The 15,424-nt window shown below is 42.4% G+C and overlaps 1 protein-coding gene across 6 annotated transcripts in view; it reads left to right on the top strand.

The window, feature by feature from the left end:
• Nucleotides 1-15,424, top strand: part of zmiz1a (zinc finger, MIZ-type containing 1a) — a 102,105-nt gene that overhangs the window by 16,743 nt on the left and 69,938 nt on the right. For 5 of the 6 annotated variants that reach the window (XM_032541860.1, XM_032541859.1, XM_032541857.1 and 2 more), the window contains exon 2: nucleotides 8,303-8,419. The exons of the other annotated variant lie outside the window; for it this stretch is intronic. The gene's annotated coding sequence lies outside the window, so the exon portion shown is untranslated. The remainder of the gene's footprint in view (nucleotides 1-8,302; nucleotides 8,420-15,424) is intronic. 6 annotated transcript variants of the gene reach the window in all.

The following is a 15,424-nucleotide window of genomic DNA, read 5'->3' as shown; positions in this document are numbered from 1 at the left end:
GTGGGGACAAGAAGATTTCGTCACAACTCTAATATTTTTAATAAAAAGAACAATTATGTGGGGATTCCAAAATAAAGGCGCATCTTAAAGATGACCAAATGTACGGATATTTTCACTTTGTATTGTTAACACTCACATAGCACACATTTAGACCCTCTCAGTTCATTAACCTCCCTGTCTCCTTTTCTTTCCTCCTGCTAGTGGCCACAACTGGTTATTTACATGCTTTATCACTTACTGGGAGGAGTGATGCTGATGGGTTAGGAGGCTCACTAATCCACTCTGCCACTGTCATTAGAGAGAAGCAAACAGACTATTACCACCGCCTCCTCTTCTTTCTGCTCGTCATAAGCCTGCCTGAACCACACACACACACACACACACACACACACACACACACACACACACACACAGCTGTGATGGAGAGTGCCTCTTGTTTCTTCAGCGCTACTGAGTGGAGCCCAGCTTTGGTAATTGATCCTGTTTGGTACATGGGGAGTGAGAGAGAGAGAGAGGGGGAGGCCCTAAGTGTTGTCAGTTTGCTGCATTAATTTTTCAACCGTGGCCAGTGAGGCTGGAGAGACGGAGGAGGGGCCCACCGCAGAGCTCGCTCAGAGTAACCATGCTGTACCTAATGCTGCTTTGTCTGCCGATACTTAGGTTGCTGTTTATTGGTACTCATTCTAAAATAAGTCCCTATCTGTGAGTCTCAATTATGATTCAACTTGTCTACTCAGTCCCGGCCTCCTGCTGATGACATATTTGTTTATTTTCGTCTCGTCTTCTGCCGCTCTAAAATAGCCTTCTGGTGGTTGTGTGACTTGTGCCTCTTTGTCTGGGTGTTTGTGCCTTCTCATGGCGTACAGTATGTGCGGCTGATAATAGACAGACCTCACTCTGTGCTTTTTGATCCCAGCTCTGGGCTCTGGTCGCCAACACACTGATGATGTCACCATGCCAGCCTAGAGGGAGGACTGAGCTTAAAGGAAGCATAAAGACTCTGCTGGCTATTAGCTGTATTAGAAATTGCTATTATTACTCCTGTGTTCTTCCCTGTTCACCCCCGTGTTCTGTGTCAAAATACTCCCGACCTATAATTACTGCCAATGTTCTCACAATGCCGGTCAGCAGTTGGAAAGGATACGGCTGAATTCTATGTCCGTCAGAGCCACGTTAGCAAACACTTCCATGATTCATTAAGAGGCAGTCACAGAGGACGTCACTGTTGAGATTTGTTGCAGATATGAGTCATCATTTCTTGCTTTTATTTAATACTTCCGACGCAATTTGTGTGTGACACATTTCATCTAGCATCTTTAACACTTGTATGACACTGGGAGATGTAAAGTAGCCACATAGCACAGCTCACAGCTCCTCACTGATGTCATGTGTAGTATCAAATAAGGGTGGGAATTGATTTGTACCTCACGATTCGACTCGATTCCGATTCAGAGGCCAACGATTCGATTCTAAACTAATTATTGATGCATCTCGATGCAACAACTTTCTTAAATCTGGAGTTTGTTGGATCTTGACATATACAGTATTTGTCACACCCAAGTTTGAATGAAATGTTTTGTCTACTGTGGTTTTTATTTTGCCTAAACTCTAAGTTGTTGTCCATTATTCTATCCCCTTTCAGTCACTCTGTTTTCTGACTTTTAAGTAAAAATCGACACATTTAAAATAAAAATTGAATATTAACTTATCAGAATGGAGCATTGAATCATATTAGAGGGAATTGCAATGTATCTAAAAATCGATTATTTCCCCACCCCTAGTATCTAAAAATGCTTTGAGATGATGCACAATGTAAAGCATGTCACTGTGAGAGAGAACTGCCTTGAGGCTATGCAGGAGTTCAAGTCATGATTACTGGTGTTCCAGCACCAACAGCACAGGAAGCTCCTAAGTACTAAACAGACAGGATGAGTCACATGCAGGGGCCAGATTATTAACCTTTAACTTCCCTTTTCTTGGAAAACACAACACTTTATCATATTTTGATCCAAGAGATAACTTTAAGACAAAGTTCACACTGATGTGGAAAGGTCTGAAGATTTGTCTCAAAAGCTTTCTGTCCACAGCACATACTGAAGTACAATACGTGTGTTGGCTGCATTGGAATAAAACTAGTCAGAATCAATGTCAATTAAATATATCTGTGTTGTGTGATTGCCTATATTGCATTTGCAATGTTAAGACATTATGCATGTATGCCATTTTTATAAAGGCCACTTGGTTGTCCATGTAACAAAGGTGCTTTTTATAAATCACAGATTTGCTTATCCACACTACAACAAAAGGTCATGCATTTTTAAATAAACACTTTCAAATATTTGTTTTTAATGTGGCAAAAAAGCTTCCTTTGTGTGAATGAAACGGAATTGTGTCCATCATTGTGGACATGGGCTACAACACAAGACATCCATAGAAAAGACAAGACTTCTACAGAAAATGATATATCAACAAAGTAATGATACTGTAGCCTAACATCACACAGCTTATTCTGTGAACTGTAATGTTTTGTGTGTATTTTACCCTCTAACCACATTTAACCTCAACATGACATCATGCCCAACATTATAAAAGGCAGGGCTGGCCCAGATGAACTGTGTGATTTACAGCCTGTGTCCGGTCACACAGGTGAGAGTCCTTTCTTTACCTCACTCTGTTTTGTCCTATCCAAACAGGTGTGTTTTCTCTCTCAAGTCTGATTCCTCTCCACCACCCGCCAGTTTAGCTAGCCAGGACAGGCCTTCTTCCACTCAACAACCATGATTGCATTCTTGAGCTATTCCACCCCCTCCTTCAGAACAAGAGCCCGCCGCATCTCTCTCCCTTTCAAGTAGAGGCTGCTGGCCGCGTTTCCCCTTTGAAGATGCAATCTTGAAAAACACAGAGACATCTCCGGGATTATCTTAAATATCTTCAGTATGTCAACAGCCTAGCCCTGTTGCTGTTGAGGGTTGTTGAGCAGCGCTGGCTGTTTAAGGGGTTCGCTGTGATGACAGCCAAGGAAAATGCCTCATCGCAAAGGTAATCACAAGGTTAACTCCAGTAACTCCATTCAGGGCCAAACTCCCACTGTTAAAACCGGATGATAACAGACACAATGAAATGATGTATTTCCCCATGTGGCAATGCTGTGTTTACAATTGAAGCTAATAGCAGGCAGTGGAGCACTCAATAACAGATGGTGCTTGTAGGTGAGGTTCATTTATGTCATGGCATCATTCAAAATGTTATGAAAATTCAAACAGTGCAACATCTTAACTAAGCATACACATCAAAATGAGATGCATCATTGAGCAGTCACAAGAGGGAGAGTTACATACACCAAATTAGAGGCACATAAGTGGGCGCTCCTTGAAAAGGATCTTGACTTTGTAATCATATCAGATGTTATCGGGAGGAGATTTTAGGAAGGGTAAGTGCTTGGAAACTAAATCAGAGAGAAGCTGCCGAGGGAACACGTTGTTATCATAATTACCTGCTGAGCGATGACTGCAGGACCGTTGTTGATGTTGACGCCGAGCTGCCCTCTTCTCTCGCACCGACAAGGCTGTCTTGTGTGGGCTGCTTCAACATCTCTTTGTGCTCTGTTCCTATGAGTGTTTTCTTTCTTTTTTTGTTTCTTTACTCTTTTCAGCCAGGAACACACTGCAGGCCAAAACTGCAGATATTGTTTTGGTGAGATCTGGCTTGAAGATTTGTGTCGGACTTGCGTCAGAGTGTACGTGCGGGCGCTGGCAGGTGCTGTGGTTGCTCCCGGGAGCCGAGGCGACCCGGAGACCTCATCCTCTCCGTTTCAAACAACAACCTGCTCCTGCCGGGGGACGGGACCCGCCTGCCTGTTTTTTTTTATATTACAAATGATCTGTTTGAAAGAAATGCGGCCCCTGCCTCCTTGCTGTTGGCATTTAAATGGGAGGAAATAACAGATGATGATATCAGAGTGTGAGAGAGTGAAGAGAGGGAGAGACCACTCAAGGAGGAGAAAGACTTGACCTGTTTGTTTTGGGGAAATGGTATTCCTCTGCTAATTTCCTCCTGATAAGTATCTGACAGCTCATAGTAAAGTGTTTTATCTTGGCTACAGGGAAATGGCTTCTCTCACTCACAGTGCCAATCGATTTCAGAGACTCTACTTCTTTAAATTGCACTCTCTGGTCTTTAGAGTTCTTCTATTTGCATAGAGGTTATCAATTACATATATTAGCTTACTCCCTTTAGTGTAAAATGGACTTTCTCCCTCGTTCCCTGCCTCCTGCTTGCTTCTCCTTCCTTTTCCAGACGCTGCTGCAAATTCTCGTCCTTCCTCTTCCAACTCACATCATTGACTGCTGTTTGCCGTGTTGGGGGGCATTGATTTTTACTGCTCTGCCTCTCTCTCTGGTTGAACACTTGATGAGTTGTGTTAAGACGCCCAGGGACAGCCCTGCCTGTTTTAAGGCGATGAGGTTGGCTTTTATAGCTCCTCTGCTTCCTCAGCCTTGGATGATAAGAGGTGTGTGTGTGTGTGTGTGTGTGTGTGTGTGTCTGGGTGTGTTTGTGTGTGTGTGCGTCCGTGCGTGCGTGCGCGCGTACATGTACGTGTGTGTACGTGTGCGTGAGTGTCTGTATAAGTTAAGAAGCCGCTTGAGACTAGGATTCCCCCCCAGGAAGCTAAAGTAAACGTTGTGGTGTTAAGAGCTTTTAACAGGAAAACTTGGGCTTTATCATCTCCAGCATTTGAATCACTTTAAAGGCTTTGCACAGAAAATTGGTTTATCTCAGTCAATGAACAGCCACATCATCAGATACGATTATCAGGATTGAAGTGTTAAGAGAGTAATACCAAGCACGATTATGAAACAGGAGACAACTGGATCGAGCGGACAGTTGACACAGAGTTTAGATTCAAAGGTGAAAAGACTTATAGAAACCTATAACAGCCCACACACGCATGCACTCAAAAACACACACACACACACACACACACACACACACACACACACACACACACACACACACACACACACACACACACACACACACACACACACACACACACACACACACACACACAGTCATGGATACAGACACAAACCTCATTTAACACGATTAGTTTCTTTGAGGATTTTACTGCAGCCTCTTATATCCGGGATGAAAGAGTTCACACTTCTGACAGGAAAAAAAGCTGGAGTCTGCAGAAGCTTGTACGAAGCGTTCAGCTCTTCACAGCAATATTCACCACATTATTAGGAGCACATTGCTTTGTGCTGTGTTGCTCTCAACATCATCTGTAGTGTGCTGCTCAAGTGGTAGCAATTTTCTTTTAGTCTTGTGTCTCTTTTGCAGTATTACAAGTGAAACTCGATTGCAGATCTCCGCTCAATTTTCTAGTGCATTTAGTTTCTCATAAACGTTTGCATTCTTTAGTGATCGCTCCCCGGCAGTTTCAGATGTGCAGAAATGCACTGCCATCTCATCTTTAGCACTTGCTCGCAGTCTTTGGCTTTGAAGCCTGATGTTATTTTAGAGTATGAGGAAAAAAATATTTTCCCAGTTTGGCTCTTAAACCCGAAATCAGTCTAACTCTACTGTAATAAAACCAAGTTGTTGTTTTCTCGACCTTAAAGCAGCCAAACATTAATTTGCTAGGCTAAATGTTGTCACCTTCAAAATATATTTAATGGAATGAATAAAACCAATTGAAAATCGGTTTTAGTATAACAATTGAATTTTCAGAACTTATGGCCATCTTACCAATGTGATATTATAATCTTTCTTTTAAACCCATAACCTTTACACACTCAATGCACAGACGTTTTTAAGAGGGTCCATTGGTGCGTGTTATAGCTGGGTAATATCAACCTAATAGGCTTACCTGTCAGCACTGTATGGGACGTAGACCTTGTAAATCACATTTGTCTGCGACACATGTTCGCCTCCCTGTGTATTTATGGGTTTCTCCTCCGCCCTGTCCTCTTCTTTTTGGCCTCAGTCCAAAATCAACCCCCTCTTCCCACAGTTTGTTCTTCAGTATGCTCCATTTTTCTCATGGATTAAATGAACAAGCAGGTGTTGAGATGTATGGGGGGCCCCATTCCATCCATATGCCCCTCCTGTTTAAACCATCCATTTATTGCTCTAAATATCAATAGGAGATATTTTAGATTCAGGAAATGAAATAATTGTTTTTCTTTTTGTAACTTTTAATTAATTAGACATTTTAATACCTTAAGATAACACCTTAATTGTATACTTCAGCAAAACCCTACCATGTGGAAATCCAGTGTGGCATACTATTACCTTGATTAAATCGTACAGTTCATGTAGCTTTCTAGTATTGCTGATATCAAATCTCTTGGCACATGGCCACAAGGGCAGAGGAAGCTTGTTGGTACCAGTTGTAGAGATTGTACGTGATGAAACAATGGAAGAGAAAAAAGATTTGTGTGTCTTGCTAGGGGACTGTCTTTGCCAGAAGACCTTAAAGGGAATACATATTTTTCCTCTTACCTGGAGTTCTGGAGTTCTAGATTGTTGCGCGGTAGTGGAGATATCGACCAGAGAGATGCCTGCCTTCTCTTTAAAGGTCCGATGGCATTAAAATTTCACTTTATGAGGTTTTTTAATATTGATATGAGCCTGCCTATGGTCCCCCAGTCACTAGAAATGGCGATAGGTGTAAACCGAGCCCTGGGTATCCGGCTCTCCCTTTGAGAAAATGAAATCTCAGATGGCTGATCTGGAATCTCGCTCCTTATGAGGTCATAAGGGGCAAGGTTACCTCCTCTTTCTCTGCTTTGCCCGCCCATAGAATTTGGCCCACCAATGAGAGAGAGACATCATGACTTTTAAACGAGCAAAGTGCCATTTGGTCAAGGCCACAGCCCCAGCCTCCTCAAAAGCTACAGACTCAGAAATGGCACATACTAAGGACAGCTCATTGTGGGACTGGCTCTAGTGGCTGTAATTCTACACCAAGGCTGAATTTTGTGACAAAGACTTCAGATATGGTATTAGGGGACCACTAAGGTCTATATAAAAGCATCCAAAGAGCACCATGTCATGGGACCTTTAATATAATGGAACTAGATGGCACTCAGCTTGTGGTGTTCAAAGATACATTCGAAAAACTCAACAGCAGTTATGTTCCCATCACTGCCGATCAAAGCTAAAGCTGATAAATACCCTTGACTACTGCAAAGTCATTTGTTCTACCTATACCAATTAACCTTTTTCAGTAAAGACAAAAGACATATATTAGTGGGTGTTAGTGTTTTTTGGGTCAGGGAAAAGGGCGTAAAGGCCTTACGTAGGCTACGGCAAAAGCTCTGCGTAGAGCCTCTGCACAACCATAAAACGGCCTTTTGAGTCTACAGCCACACTGAAGGCTATGTGAGGCTGTACTTAAGCACTGCAGGGGCTTTGAGTGCTAACATCAGCATGATAACATGCTTGCAGTGACAGTACTAACATACTGAAACTGATGCCAACTGTTAAGCCTGTTAGCATGCTAAACTAAACAACTTTGCTTATTCCCACCATCACAAAGTGCTGCTCAGATTGATGGTAATACTATACGTTTTACAGATATTTGATTCATTAAAAGTTAAATTTTGGACCTGATAAACCACTAATTGGGCTGGCAAGGCTGACAACTCTTGCAAAGGGAGGGAGAAGGGGTTAATTTTAAAATCAAGGTTAGGTAATATGCAGGCTAAAATGTTATTTCATCACAGTTTTCATAACGACATTTACACCAATTGAAGTGCATGGCAGATGTCTACAGACAGAATAGCAATGTGCTGGTAGGCTAATCCCCAAACCTGTGTATGTGTGTTCTGGGCCTCTGCTGGATTTATATCAGCCTGGAAAGGGTGCAGCGAAGCAGTGAGGAGCGACTAAGAAAGGTGTATTAAGGCAGTGAATCTAGCCGCTGTGTGTGTAATGGACTCAGGATGAGGGCTGACCAAGCGCCAGGCTGCTGATAACCTTTAGGAAGGACATTGTTCCTGTGCAGTGGGGGGTGGGGTCGTGGGGGGTGGGGTGTACAGGACTGCTGCAGTATACAGGCACGGCACTGTGATAGGTGGTGCAGTTGTTCACTGGTTCATTGGCTCTCCGGCAGGGTTAGGACGTAGAGTAAATGGTGTAGTATAGCAAACTCCCTCATGGCTTCCTGCATACATTTTTCAACACCAGGGTGTATTTCTGTGTGATACATTTGTCCTCTGTCTGAACCAGGTTCTCCCTGGCACTCCATTAAAAGAAATTTAACAGGCTTTTCTTCTGTCTTCCTTCCCCTCAGATCACCGCTTAAAGGAGGGGTCAGTGAAGGACCGTGCGTGAGGAATACATGAAGGGTGGGGTGGGAGAGGGGGCGGCCACCACAGCGGCAGTACCACCAAGGTCAAAGTTCACACAGGTAAACAGATTTTTCTTTAAATTCACAGCTCTGTGATTGTGCACACTCTCTGTTTTAGTCCTGGCTTTTTTTCCCGACACGGAGCAGACTTGGCACGCAAAGGCAAAGTAAGGGAGTAATGTGGCTGGTTTTGATTGGACACTCCTGAGCTGGCGGCTGGGAAGGAACTGGGAACTGAGCAGTCTGCAGCTGCTGTTTATGAGGAGCTGTGCAGGATCTTGTTTGGCTCTGTCAAAAAAATCCAGCCAGTCCCCGCCGACCAGCCTGTGGCCAGTGTCAATACTGCTATGTGCTATTATTCAAGAACCATTTGTTTCCCAAAAAACGTACATTTTCTGTTTGTTTTTTTACATTGGGCACATGCGGGACTGCGAAATAGGAGGATAGATTAATTTATTTACACAGATTTCTAGCAACAAAAAGCAAATGTAAGTGTAGATTTGACAATTTTGTCATTTTTTGACTATGTAACCATAGCCCTGACTGTAGAATTAAACTTTTCTAACCTAAATTAACTATGGGCTGCTTTTTCTGCTTTTTGTTTTAAGTGGCATATTGGAGTAATTTGATATTAAATTGAATATCAGCGCTGCACGATCTCAATGAAAAGTGGTACTTTGAAGATCTTATTGTGGTTCAAATTCAAACATCAAGTGCATGTGTACATTTTTCTCATGGCTCTGAACCAGAAAGATTTGCACTCCCTTTTGCCTTTCCTCCTGTATTCTTTGCTACCAGGGATTAAAGAAGATGGGGAGTGAAGAAAAAAAAAAAAAAGTGCTGGTTAATCTTCCTTACCGGGGTGTGTGAACACTGAGCAATGGCACCACCCGGAGAACATCTGCCTCGCACACAAACGCACACTTGCATGTATATTACAGGCAGACAGACACATAAACTGTATGCGCATGCGCGACAAGCAGGGATCAGCCAAAGTGATAAGCACATGAACGTTCGAGCACAGAAAGCGACAGGTTTAATACACAGATACTCCCAAATACACACGCGCCGACCATTGGCAGAGTAGGTAATGCACAGTAAAAGAAAGAGAGACGCTGCCAGTCAACAGAACAAAGCTGCAGAATGTGACAGCACGACTGCAGACACATGAAAGTATAGGAAGACAAGTTTTGCTGCATTTCTCTAAGCTGTCGTACTGTACTTAGCTCGCCTGGTATCCATGTCCTTTTTTTCTCCTTCTCTCGCATTCTCACATACACAGCGCACCAACAGTTGATCAAACAACTGTGCAATTGAGGCAGAATTTGGCCAGACAGCCAGGCAGGATGAGTAATGTAGAGCTCCTCTGGCTTAATATGTTTAGAAAGCCTATCATTGCTGCAAACATGTTACAGACTGTTGCAGTTTACAGAGGAGTATTTTCCCCTGCAGCTTTAATTGGATGCATGTTTAATGTTAGCACCAAATAGTGTGACCACTGTTGACACTGAACACTGTGGCTGTTGTGAGGCGACGGAGTTGAGATTGAGGAAAGAGTGTGTGTGAGTGTGTAATGTTTGGGTGGATTCCTCTAGTGTGTTGTGTGAAGGTGAAATTTATAGTTCTGCGTAAAGGGTTACAGCTTAGTTATGGAGCCTACGTACATGGCAGTTGTAGCTACAGAGATACCCCTTGGAGACCACAAGAGTTATAATTGGTCAGCTCGGACTCCTTGGGTATTCAGTGCTGGTAGAAATTGCTGCTAGGGAAAGTTGAAGAAAAGCTCAGTAATAGGTAGGGCTCGGCAATATGGCAAAAAATGTGATCAAGATATATTTCCTCTTTTTAAACAGAATTGATTTTTATCACAATATAATTTTTTGCTGATACTGCCCATTCAAGGTGCATCCTGATTGAAGCCTGAAGAAACCAGAGGTTTAATACACTTTAAAATTATAATATTTAAATATTTACATATACTGTACATTTTACAATATTCAGCACAATGTTTTTGTTCACATTATGAGATGCCACACTGGTCAACAAAGCCGTACTGCCCTCTACTAGCAAAAGAAAATTAAGAGTAGCACCTTTTCCTCATACAGAGTCATCCTATAAATGCGTTTATCTTTTTTGTCTGCAAAATCAACTAAAACTGCAAGCAGTTATGACGGGGTCCAAGCCTCCACGTGCAAATTGGCCCAGACGACCCAGGGGCGTGTGAAAGAGGAACCTAAAGTGAAACGTGGAGAGGCAAATGTCAGGAAATATCGAGAGGCGCATGTAACAGTATGGATTAATAGCACAATGACCCCGAAAAACTCTGGGTTTCTAGGCTGGATACAAAACCTTCTGTAAAGGATAGGAAGACAACAAAGACATCAGCAGAACTGGGCGACTGTTAGTGTTTAGCGTTTGGCCGTTTGACATCATATGCTGTTTGCCGTCATATGACGCACTTGACCCTTTAACAACATTGTGTCAGGTCGGTCTGGAGATGCTACGTGCCAAGTTTTGTGCAGATCAATGAAATGGTCTAGGAGGAGTTTGAAAAAGTTGGTTTTCAATAAGTACTAGTTCAAACCGAAGTATAAAACAAACCTGAAGCTGAAGAAACCCTAAATGTTATTGGGAAAGCCCGCGGACCTGAAGGGGAGAGCTGTTCACTTCTCCGCGTCCTGAGTGCGTGTGAGCGGAGTTGCACACAGCAACACAAGAAATCTTTGTGTGTAGGGAGGGGCGCTGGGACTAGCCTATCACAGAATAGTGTAGGGGAGAGGCGCTGTGACTAGCACTGTGACTAGCCTATCACAGAACGGAGACACAGTCAGTGGAGACTTTCATTGAATCCGATTACGGATATTGACTCACATTACTCGTATGCTACTTGTACTCGGCAAAAGTGCTTTATCCGTACCGGATACTCGTTTCAGCCGGGTACTCGGCTCATCCCTACCCAGAACCATTTTCACATAATCAACGTGATGGAACCCTTTTTATCAACACTGTCTTCAGCGTGAGAGGATAACGCGAGTTCCCTTTCATGTCCGCCATCACTTTCATTGCCCTTGGTTCCACTTTCACTCATTTCTTCTCCATTGTCCAACTTCAACTTCCCCATACCTAAACCTGAACCAACCCTTATATCCAACAATAACTATGGATGGGGACGCTACGCATCTTAACAGGAGGGAAACACAATTCGACACGGGAACACACTTCGACACAACGCTGGCAACAGACAAACTTTCACAATAGAAAGTGGGTGTGCCAGCAAGCCGAAAAGCCAGACTCTGACAGTTGTGTTATCAACTCAAATATCATCGCAATCCTGTTTCAAGATCGTTTTATTGCCTAGCCCTAGTAATAGGCCTAACAAAGCCATATCCACTGTAAACCTTCTACTGCGGGGAATATAGTTAAAGCGTGATACAACCTGATCTTGTACTGTACAGCTGCCTAGTGCTGTGGTGGTGCTATCAGTGTGTGAAACCTGATGCCGAAATACATATAAAAAACTGTGACGTAGGTATACACAGAGGGCATTTTTTACACCAAAAACTAAGCTTTTAAAAAATGATCTCAAGAGTAGATAAATCGTAAATTGCCAGTGTGTTGTCCCGTGAATGGGGAAAAATGAGCTTTTGGAAAATGATGATGTAAACCATGCCCACACACAATCAGGTGCTGGTCACTCATTTTACTTTTCTCCGATCACTCCATACAGATGTTGTATTAGCGCATATCATTTTCTTATTTAAAGAGCGTTTTCAAACAAGTAACGTAGTAGACGTAGTCTGAATATTAAACTCTTTTTGTGTGTTTGTCTGTGCCTCGTGTCACATGGCATTCCTAGATACTGAAAATTATGTCCGAGCTCATAGGGAATCCAATGGAATTGAAATCCTATTCATAGGCTTCTTTGTAATTCTGTTGTTTCCCTCCATTTTTCTTTTGCCCCCTTTTCCTTTTTTTCTTTTTTCCTCCTCTCTTTCCATCTTCTCCAGATTTAAGTTTTCCTGAGGTAAACGTGTTCATGTGATGGATAGAAGGGCAGTGCACATAACTCTTGTGTGTCTTTCTAGATATTCACTGTTGGATGAGGGACACCAACGAAGATAGAATGACAGATAATATGAATCTAATCAAGACTCTCATTCTCAAAGGAGTTCCACCTCAGGGTGCTGCAGTTTAGGAGACTGTGATGATATTCAAAAGACAGGAATGTGCATTTTTTATCCTTGGCGGTGATATTCATTGTGGTTATTGTCGTACGGCCCATTTTTCACATACACAAGCTGGCCTTTTTAGATTGTGTGCTGCAAGAGGCATCTCACAAACAAGCAGAGGTATAAAGTGGTGAGAGTGGGAGGATGAGAAGGAACATTGTCTTCTCTTTTCCAGCTCAGGGACAGACCAGAACAGTATATGTGTGAGGATACTTGCTATCCGTAACAACACTGCCTCAGGGCTACCTCTACTTCTCCGATACAGCTGAGAGTAATCAGAAAATCTGAATATTTGCAACACATTTCACAGTGTCAGATGGCATCCCTGGTACACTATAATTACCAGAGTAACACTTTTACTTGGACATGTTTCGACATAATTAAGGCAATAACTTAGATTAATGTCTTGAAATCGTTTTCTTTAATAGATTTGGATGACGTTTTTTTTCCCTCTGACACAATTATGACTCATTAAACCTAATAAGTAACATACCTACCGTACATGGATTTAGTGCATCATGAGGGTTTTATCCTGGCTTTGTTTTCTTGCTTTTTAACTTTGTGTCAATGTGAGTTGAAGGTTCATAAAACGTGGGTTTTCTTTATGTAGTTTGGACATTGTTCCTATAAATACTTGAGTAAAAATAGTAAAAATAGGTAACAATTACATTGTACTCCTAAGATCTGGGCGACATTGCTAAAAATAAGTCAGATGGGGCAATAAACAGAAGCGGTTGGGTGATCATACAGGTTGTAAACAAACCCTCAGGCTAACCAAACTTGTTTGATACAGAAGGCAAAGGCGGAAAAGTTCAATCATTACCCAGACTGTCAATAATTCAGGTTCAACTTCCTTTCCTGTGCAATGAGAGAATATTATCATTATTTTGGTTGCACTGCCCAGTCTGATGTAGTTTTAGTGATTTTATCGTGTTCCAAAATCACAACATTTACCAAGGTGAATATGAAGTTCTAATGATCAATATAAGTGTTGGCCAAAACCACCAAAATAAGTTGTAATAAACCAAGATTTCCTTGTAAATATCTCCCAATGTTGATGCAATCTGAAATGACATCACTCCGGTAGGACGCCATCTTTTTGCGCCGGTCGGTCCATGATGTTATCTATCACTGGGTCTCTCTGTCTGCCGTCGTCAATTACCCAGAGGAAAACAACATTAGAGGCCTGAATGGGACACGGAGCCGTGGCAGGCCTGACATGGCTGTGTTATATGATTACACAACCTGTTGGCTGTCCGCCTGTCAAGTGTCTCCCGGCCCTGATGAATGGCTGTAATATGCCACGCATCACAACACGCCACGCCACACACTCATTAATGGCTTCTCATAATGCCGGGGACGTTCCTTCAATGCCGCAGTAGGATTCACAGAGTGAGAGAGGGAGAGAGAGAGAGAGGGAGGGAAGGTGGTAGTTGTAGAGTGAGAGTGAGAAATGGTGATCATGAATACTCCAACCTTGTTTCCGTGTCACCATTCAAGGCAGTAAACAAAAGAAACATGGTGTCCTCATTTGAATAATTTCATAAATGGTGTGGCAGGACGCCAGCATCACTTTCACATCATAACTCTTAGCGAATGAATGATGACAGAAATGGGATGAGAACACAAAGCAAAGTGAGCTGTAAGAATTATTAGTTTTTAAAGTGCTCCACATATGTTTCTCAATTAGACACATACTCGTCCATCTGTGGCCTATATGCATAGATTATCAGAAATGTGTGCAATGCGGCATGCACGCCAGTTTGTAGGAACATTACAATAGGGAAGCTTGAAGAAAGAAGATTGAATCGGTCGTCTGTCGGATGCCATCTGAAGCTTAGCTGATTGCTCTTTCTTCCAGTGAATTAGGAGACATACTCCAAAATACTCGACTCTCGGCTATAACAAACAGATTTGATTCTTATAATGGCACTGCTCTCTATGAATTAAACGAGTGAAAATAGTTCTTAATGAGCTATGTTCTAAGAAGTTTGCAGGGGAGATACTGTGTACCAGGGGCTACAAAGTAACAGTTTTTCTCAAAGTGTAGCAGCCACGGAAGGGTTATCTAAATCCTACATGACCCATAGCCACATTAGCGGCGGTATTTATGGCTCTGTCAGACTTTTAGTGAGTTATGCCTACTGGGAAGCATCAGCCACTTAAAAGTAGCCACATTGATGAGCACATTCTTTTTCTCAATTTGACACCTCTGCTCAATATACTGCGCCTCAGCTTTATTATATATTTATATATAACAATTATATATTTTGTATTGTCTCACATTAAAATCAGTATTTTGATAGAACGAGTCACAGATGTTAAGAGATTTGAAATTTCACCTCGCTCAGATGTGCCAGCATTTTCAAGCTGGATGCCGTGGAGGAAAGTACCGAACAGTGCTGCACCTGCATTGAGTGTATATGACAGAGAAAGAGACTGTCTGTCTGTATATTCCTCTGTCTGTGCGCCTGTGACAGTGTTTGGGTTCTCTCTCACAGCTTGAGTTTCTCAGTTTGAAATGCAACACCTGTGTCTTGTAAACTGCAACCCCCGGCTTCTCTACCATTCATAGGGGACCATTGAAACAAAGCAATTAAAGAAGTAACTGAGTGCGTGGGTGTGCCTGCCTGTGCATGAGGGTGAGAGTGATTTTCCATTGTTTTAATACCAGAATCTTTAAATTGAACAGTAATGATATCTGCGTTCAATGCAGGAAATAGGACAGCTCTCTGCCAATCACAACATTAGCTGCTATGTCATATTCATAGTCTGTTAAAATATGGAGGTCATAGGTCACTGACAACCTGTTGACACAGAGCAGATTACAACATGT

The sequence above is a fragment of the Etheostoma spectabile genome, chromosome 17, assembly GCF_008692095.1.
Source record: "Etheostoma spectabile isolate EspeVRDwgs_2016 chromosome 17, UIUC_Espe_1.0, whole genome shotgun sequence".
NCBI classification, from domain to species: domain Eukaryota; kingdom Metazoa; phylum Chordata; class Actinopteri; order Perciformes; family Percidae; genus Etheostoma; species Etheostoma spectabile.
Note: the sequence above shows the minus strand (reverse complement) of the source record. Positions and strands in the feature narration are given on the sequence as shown.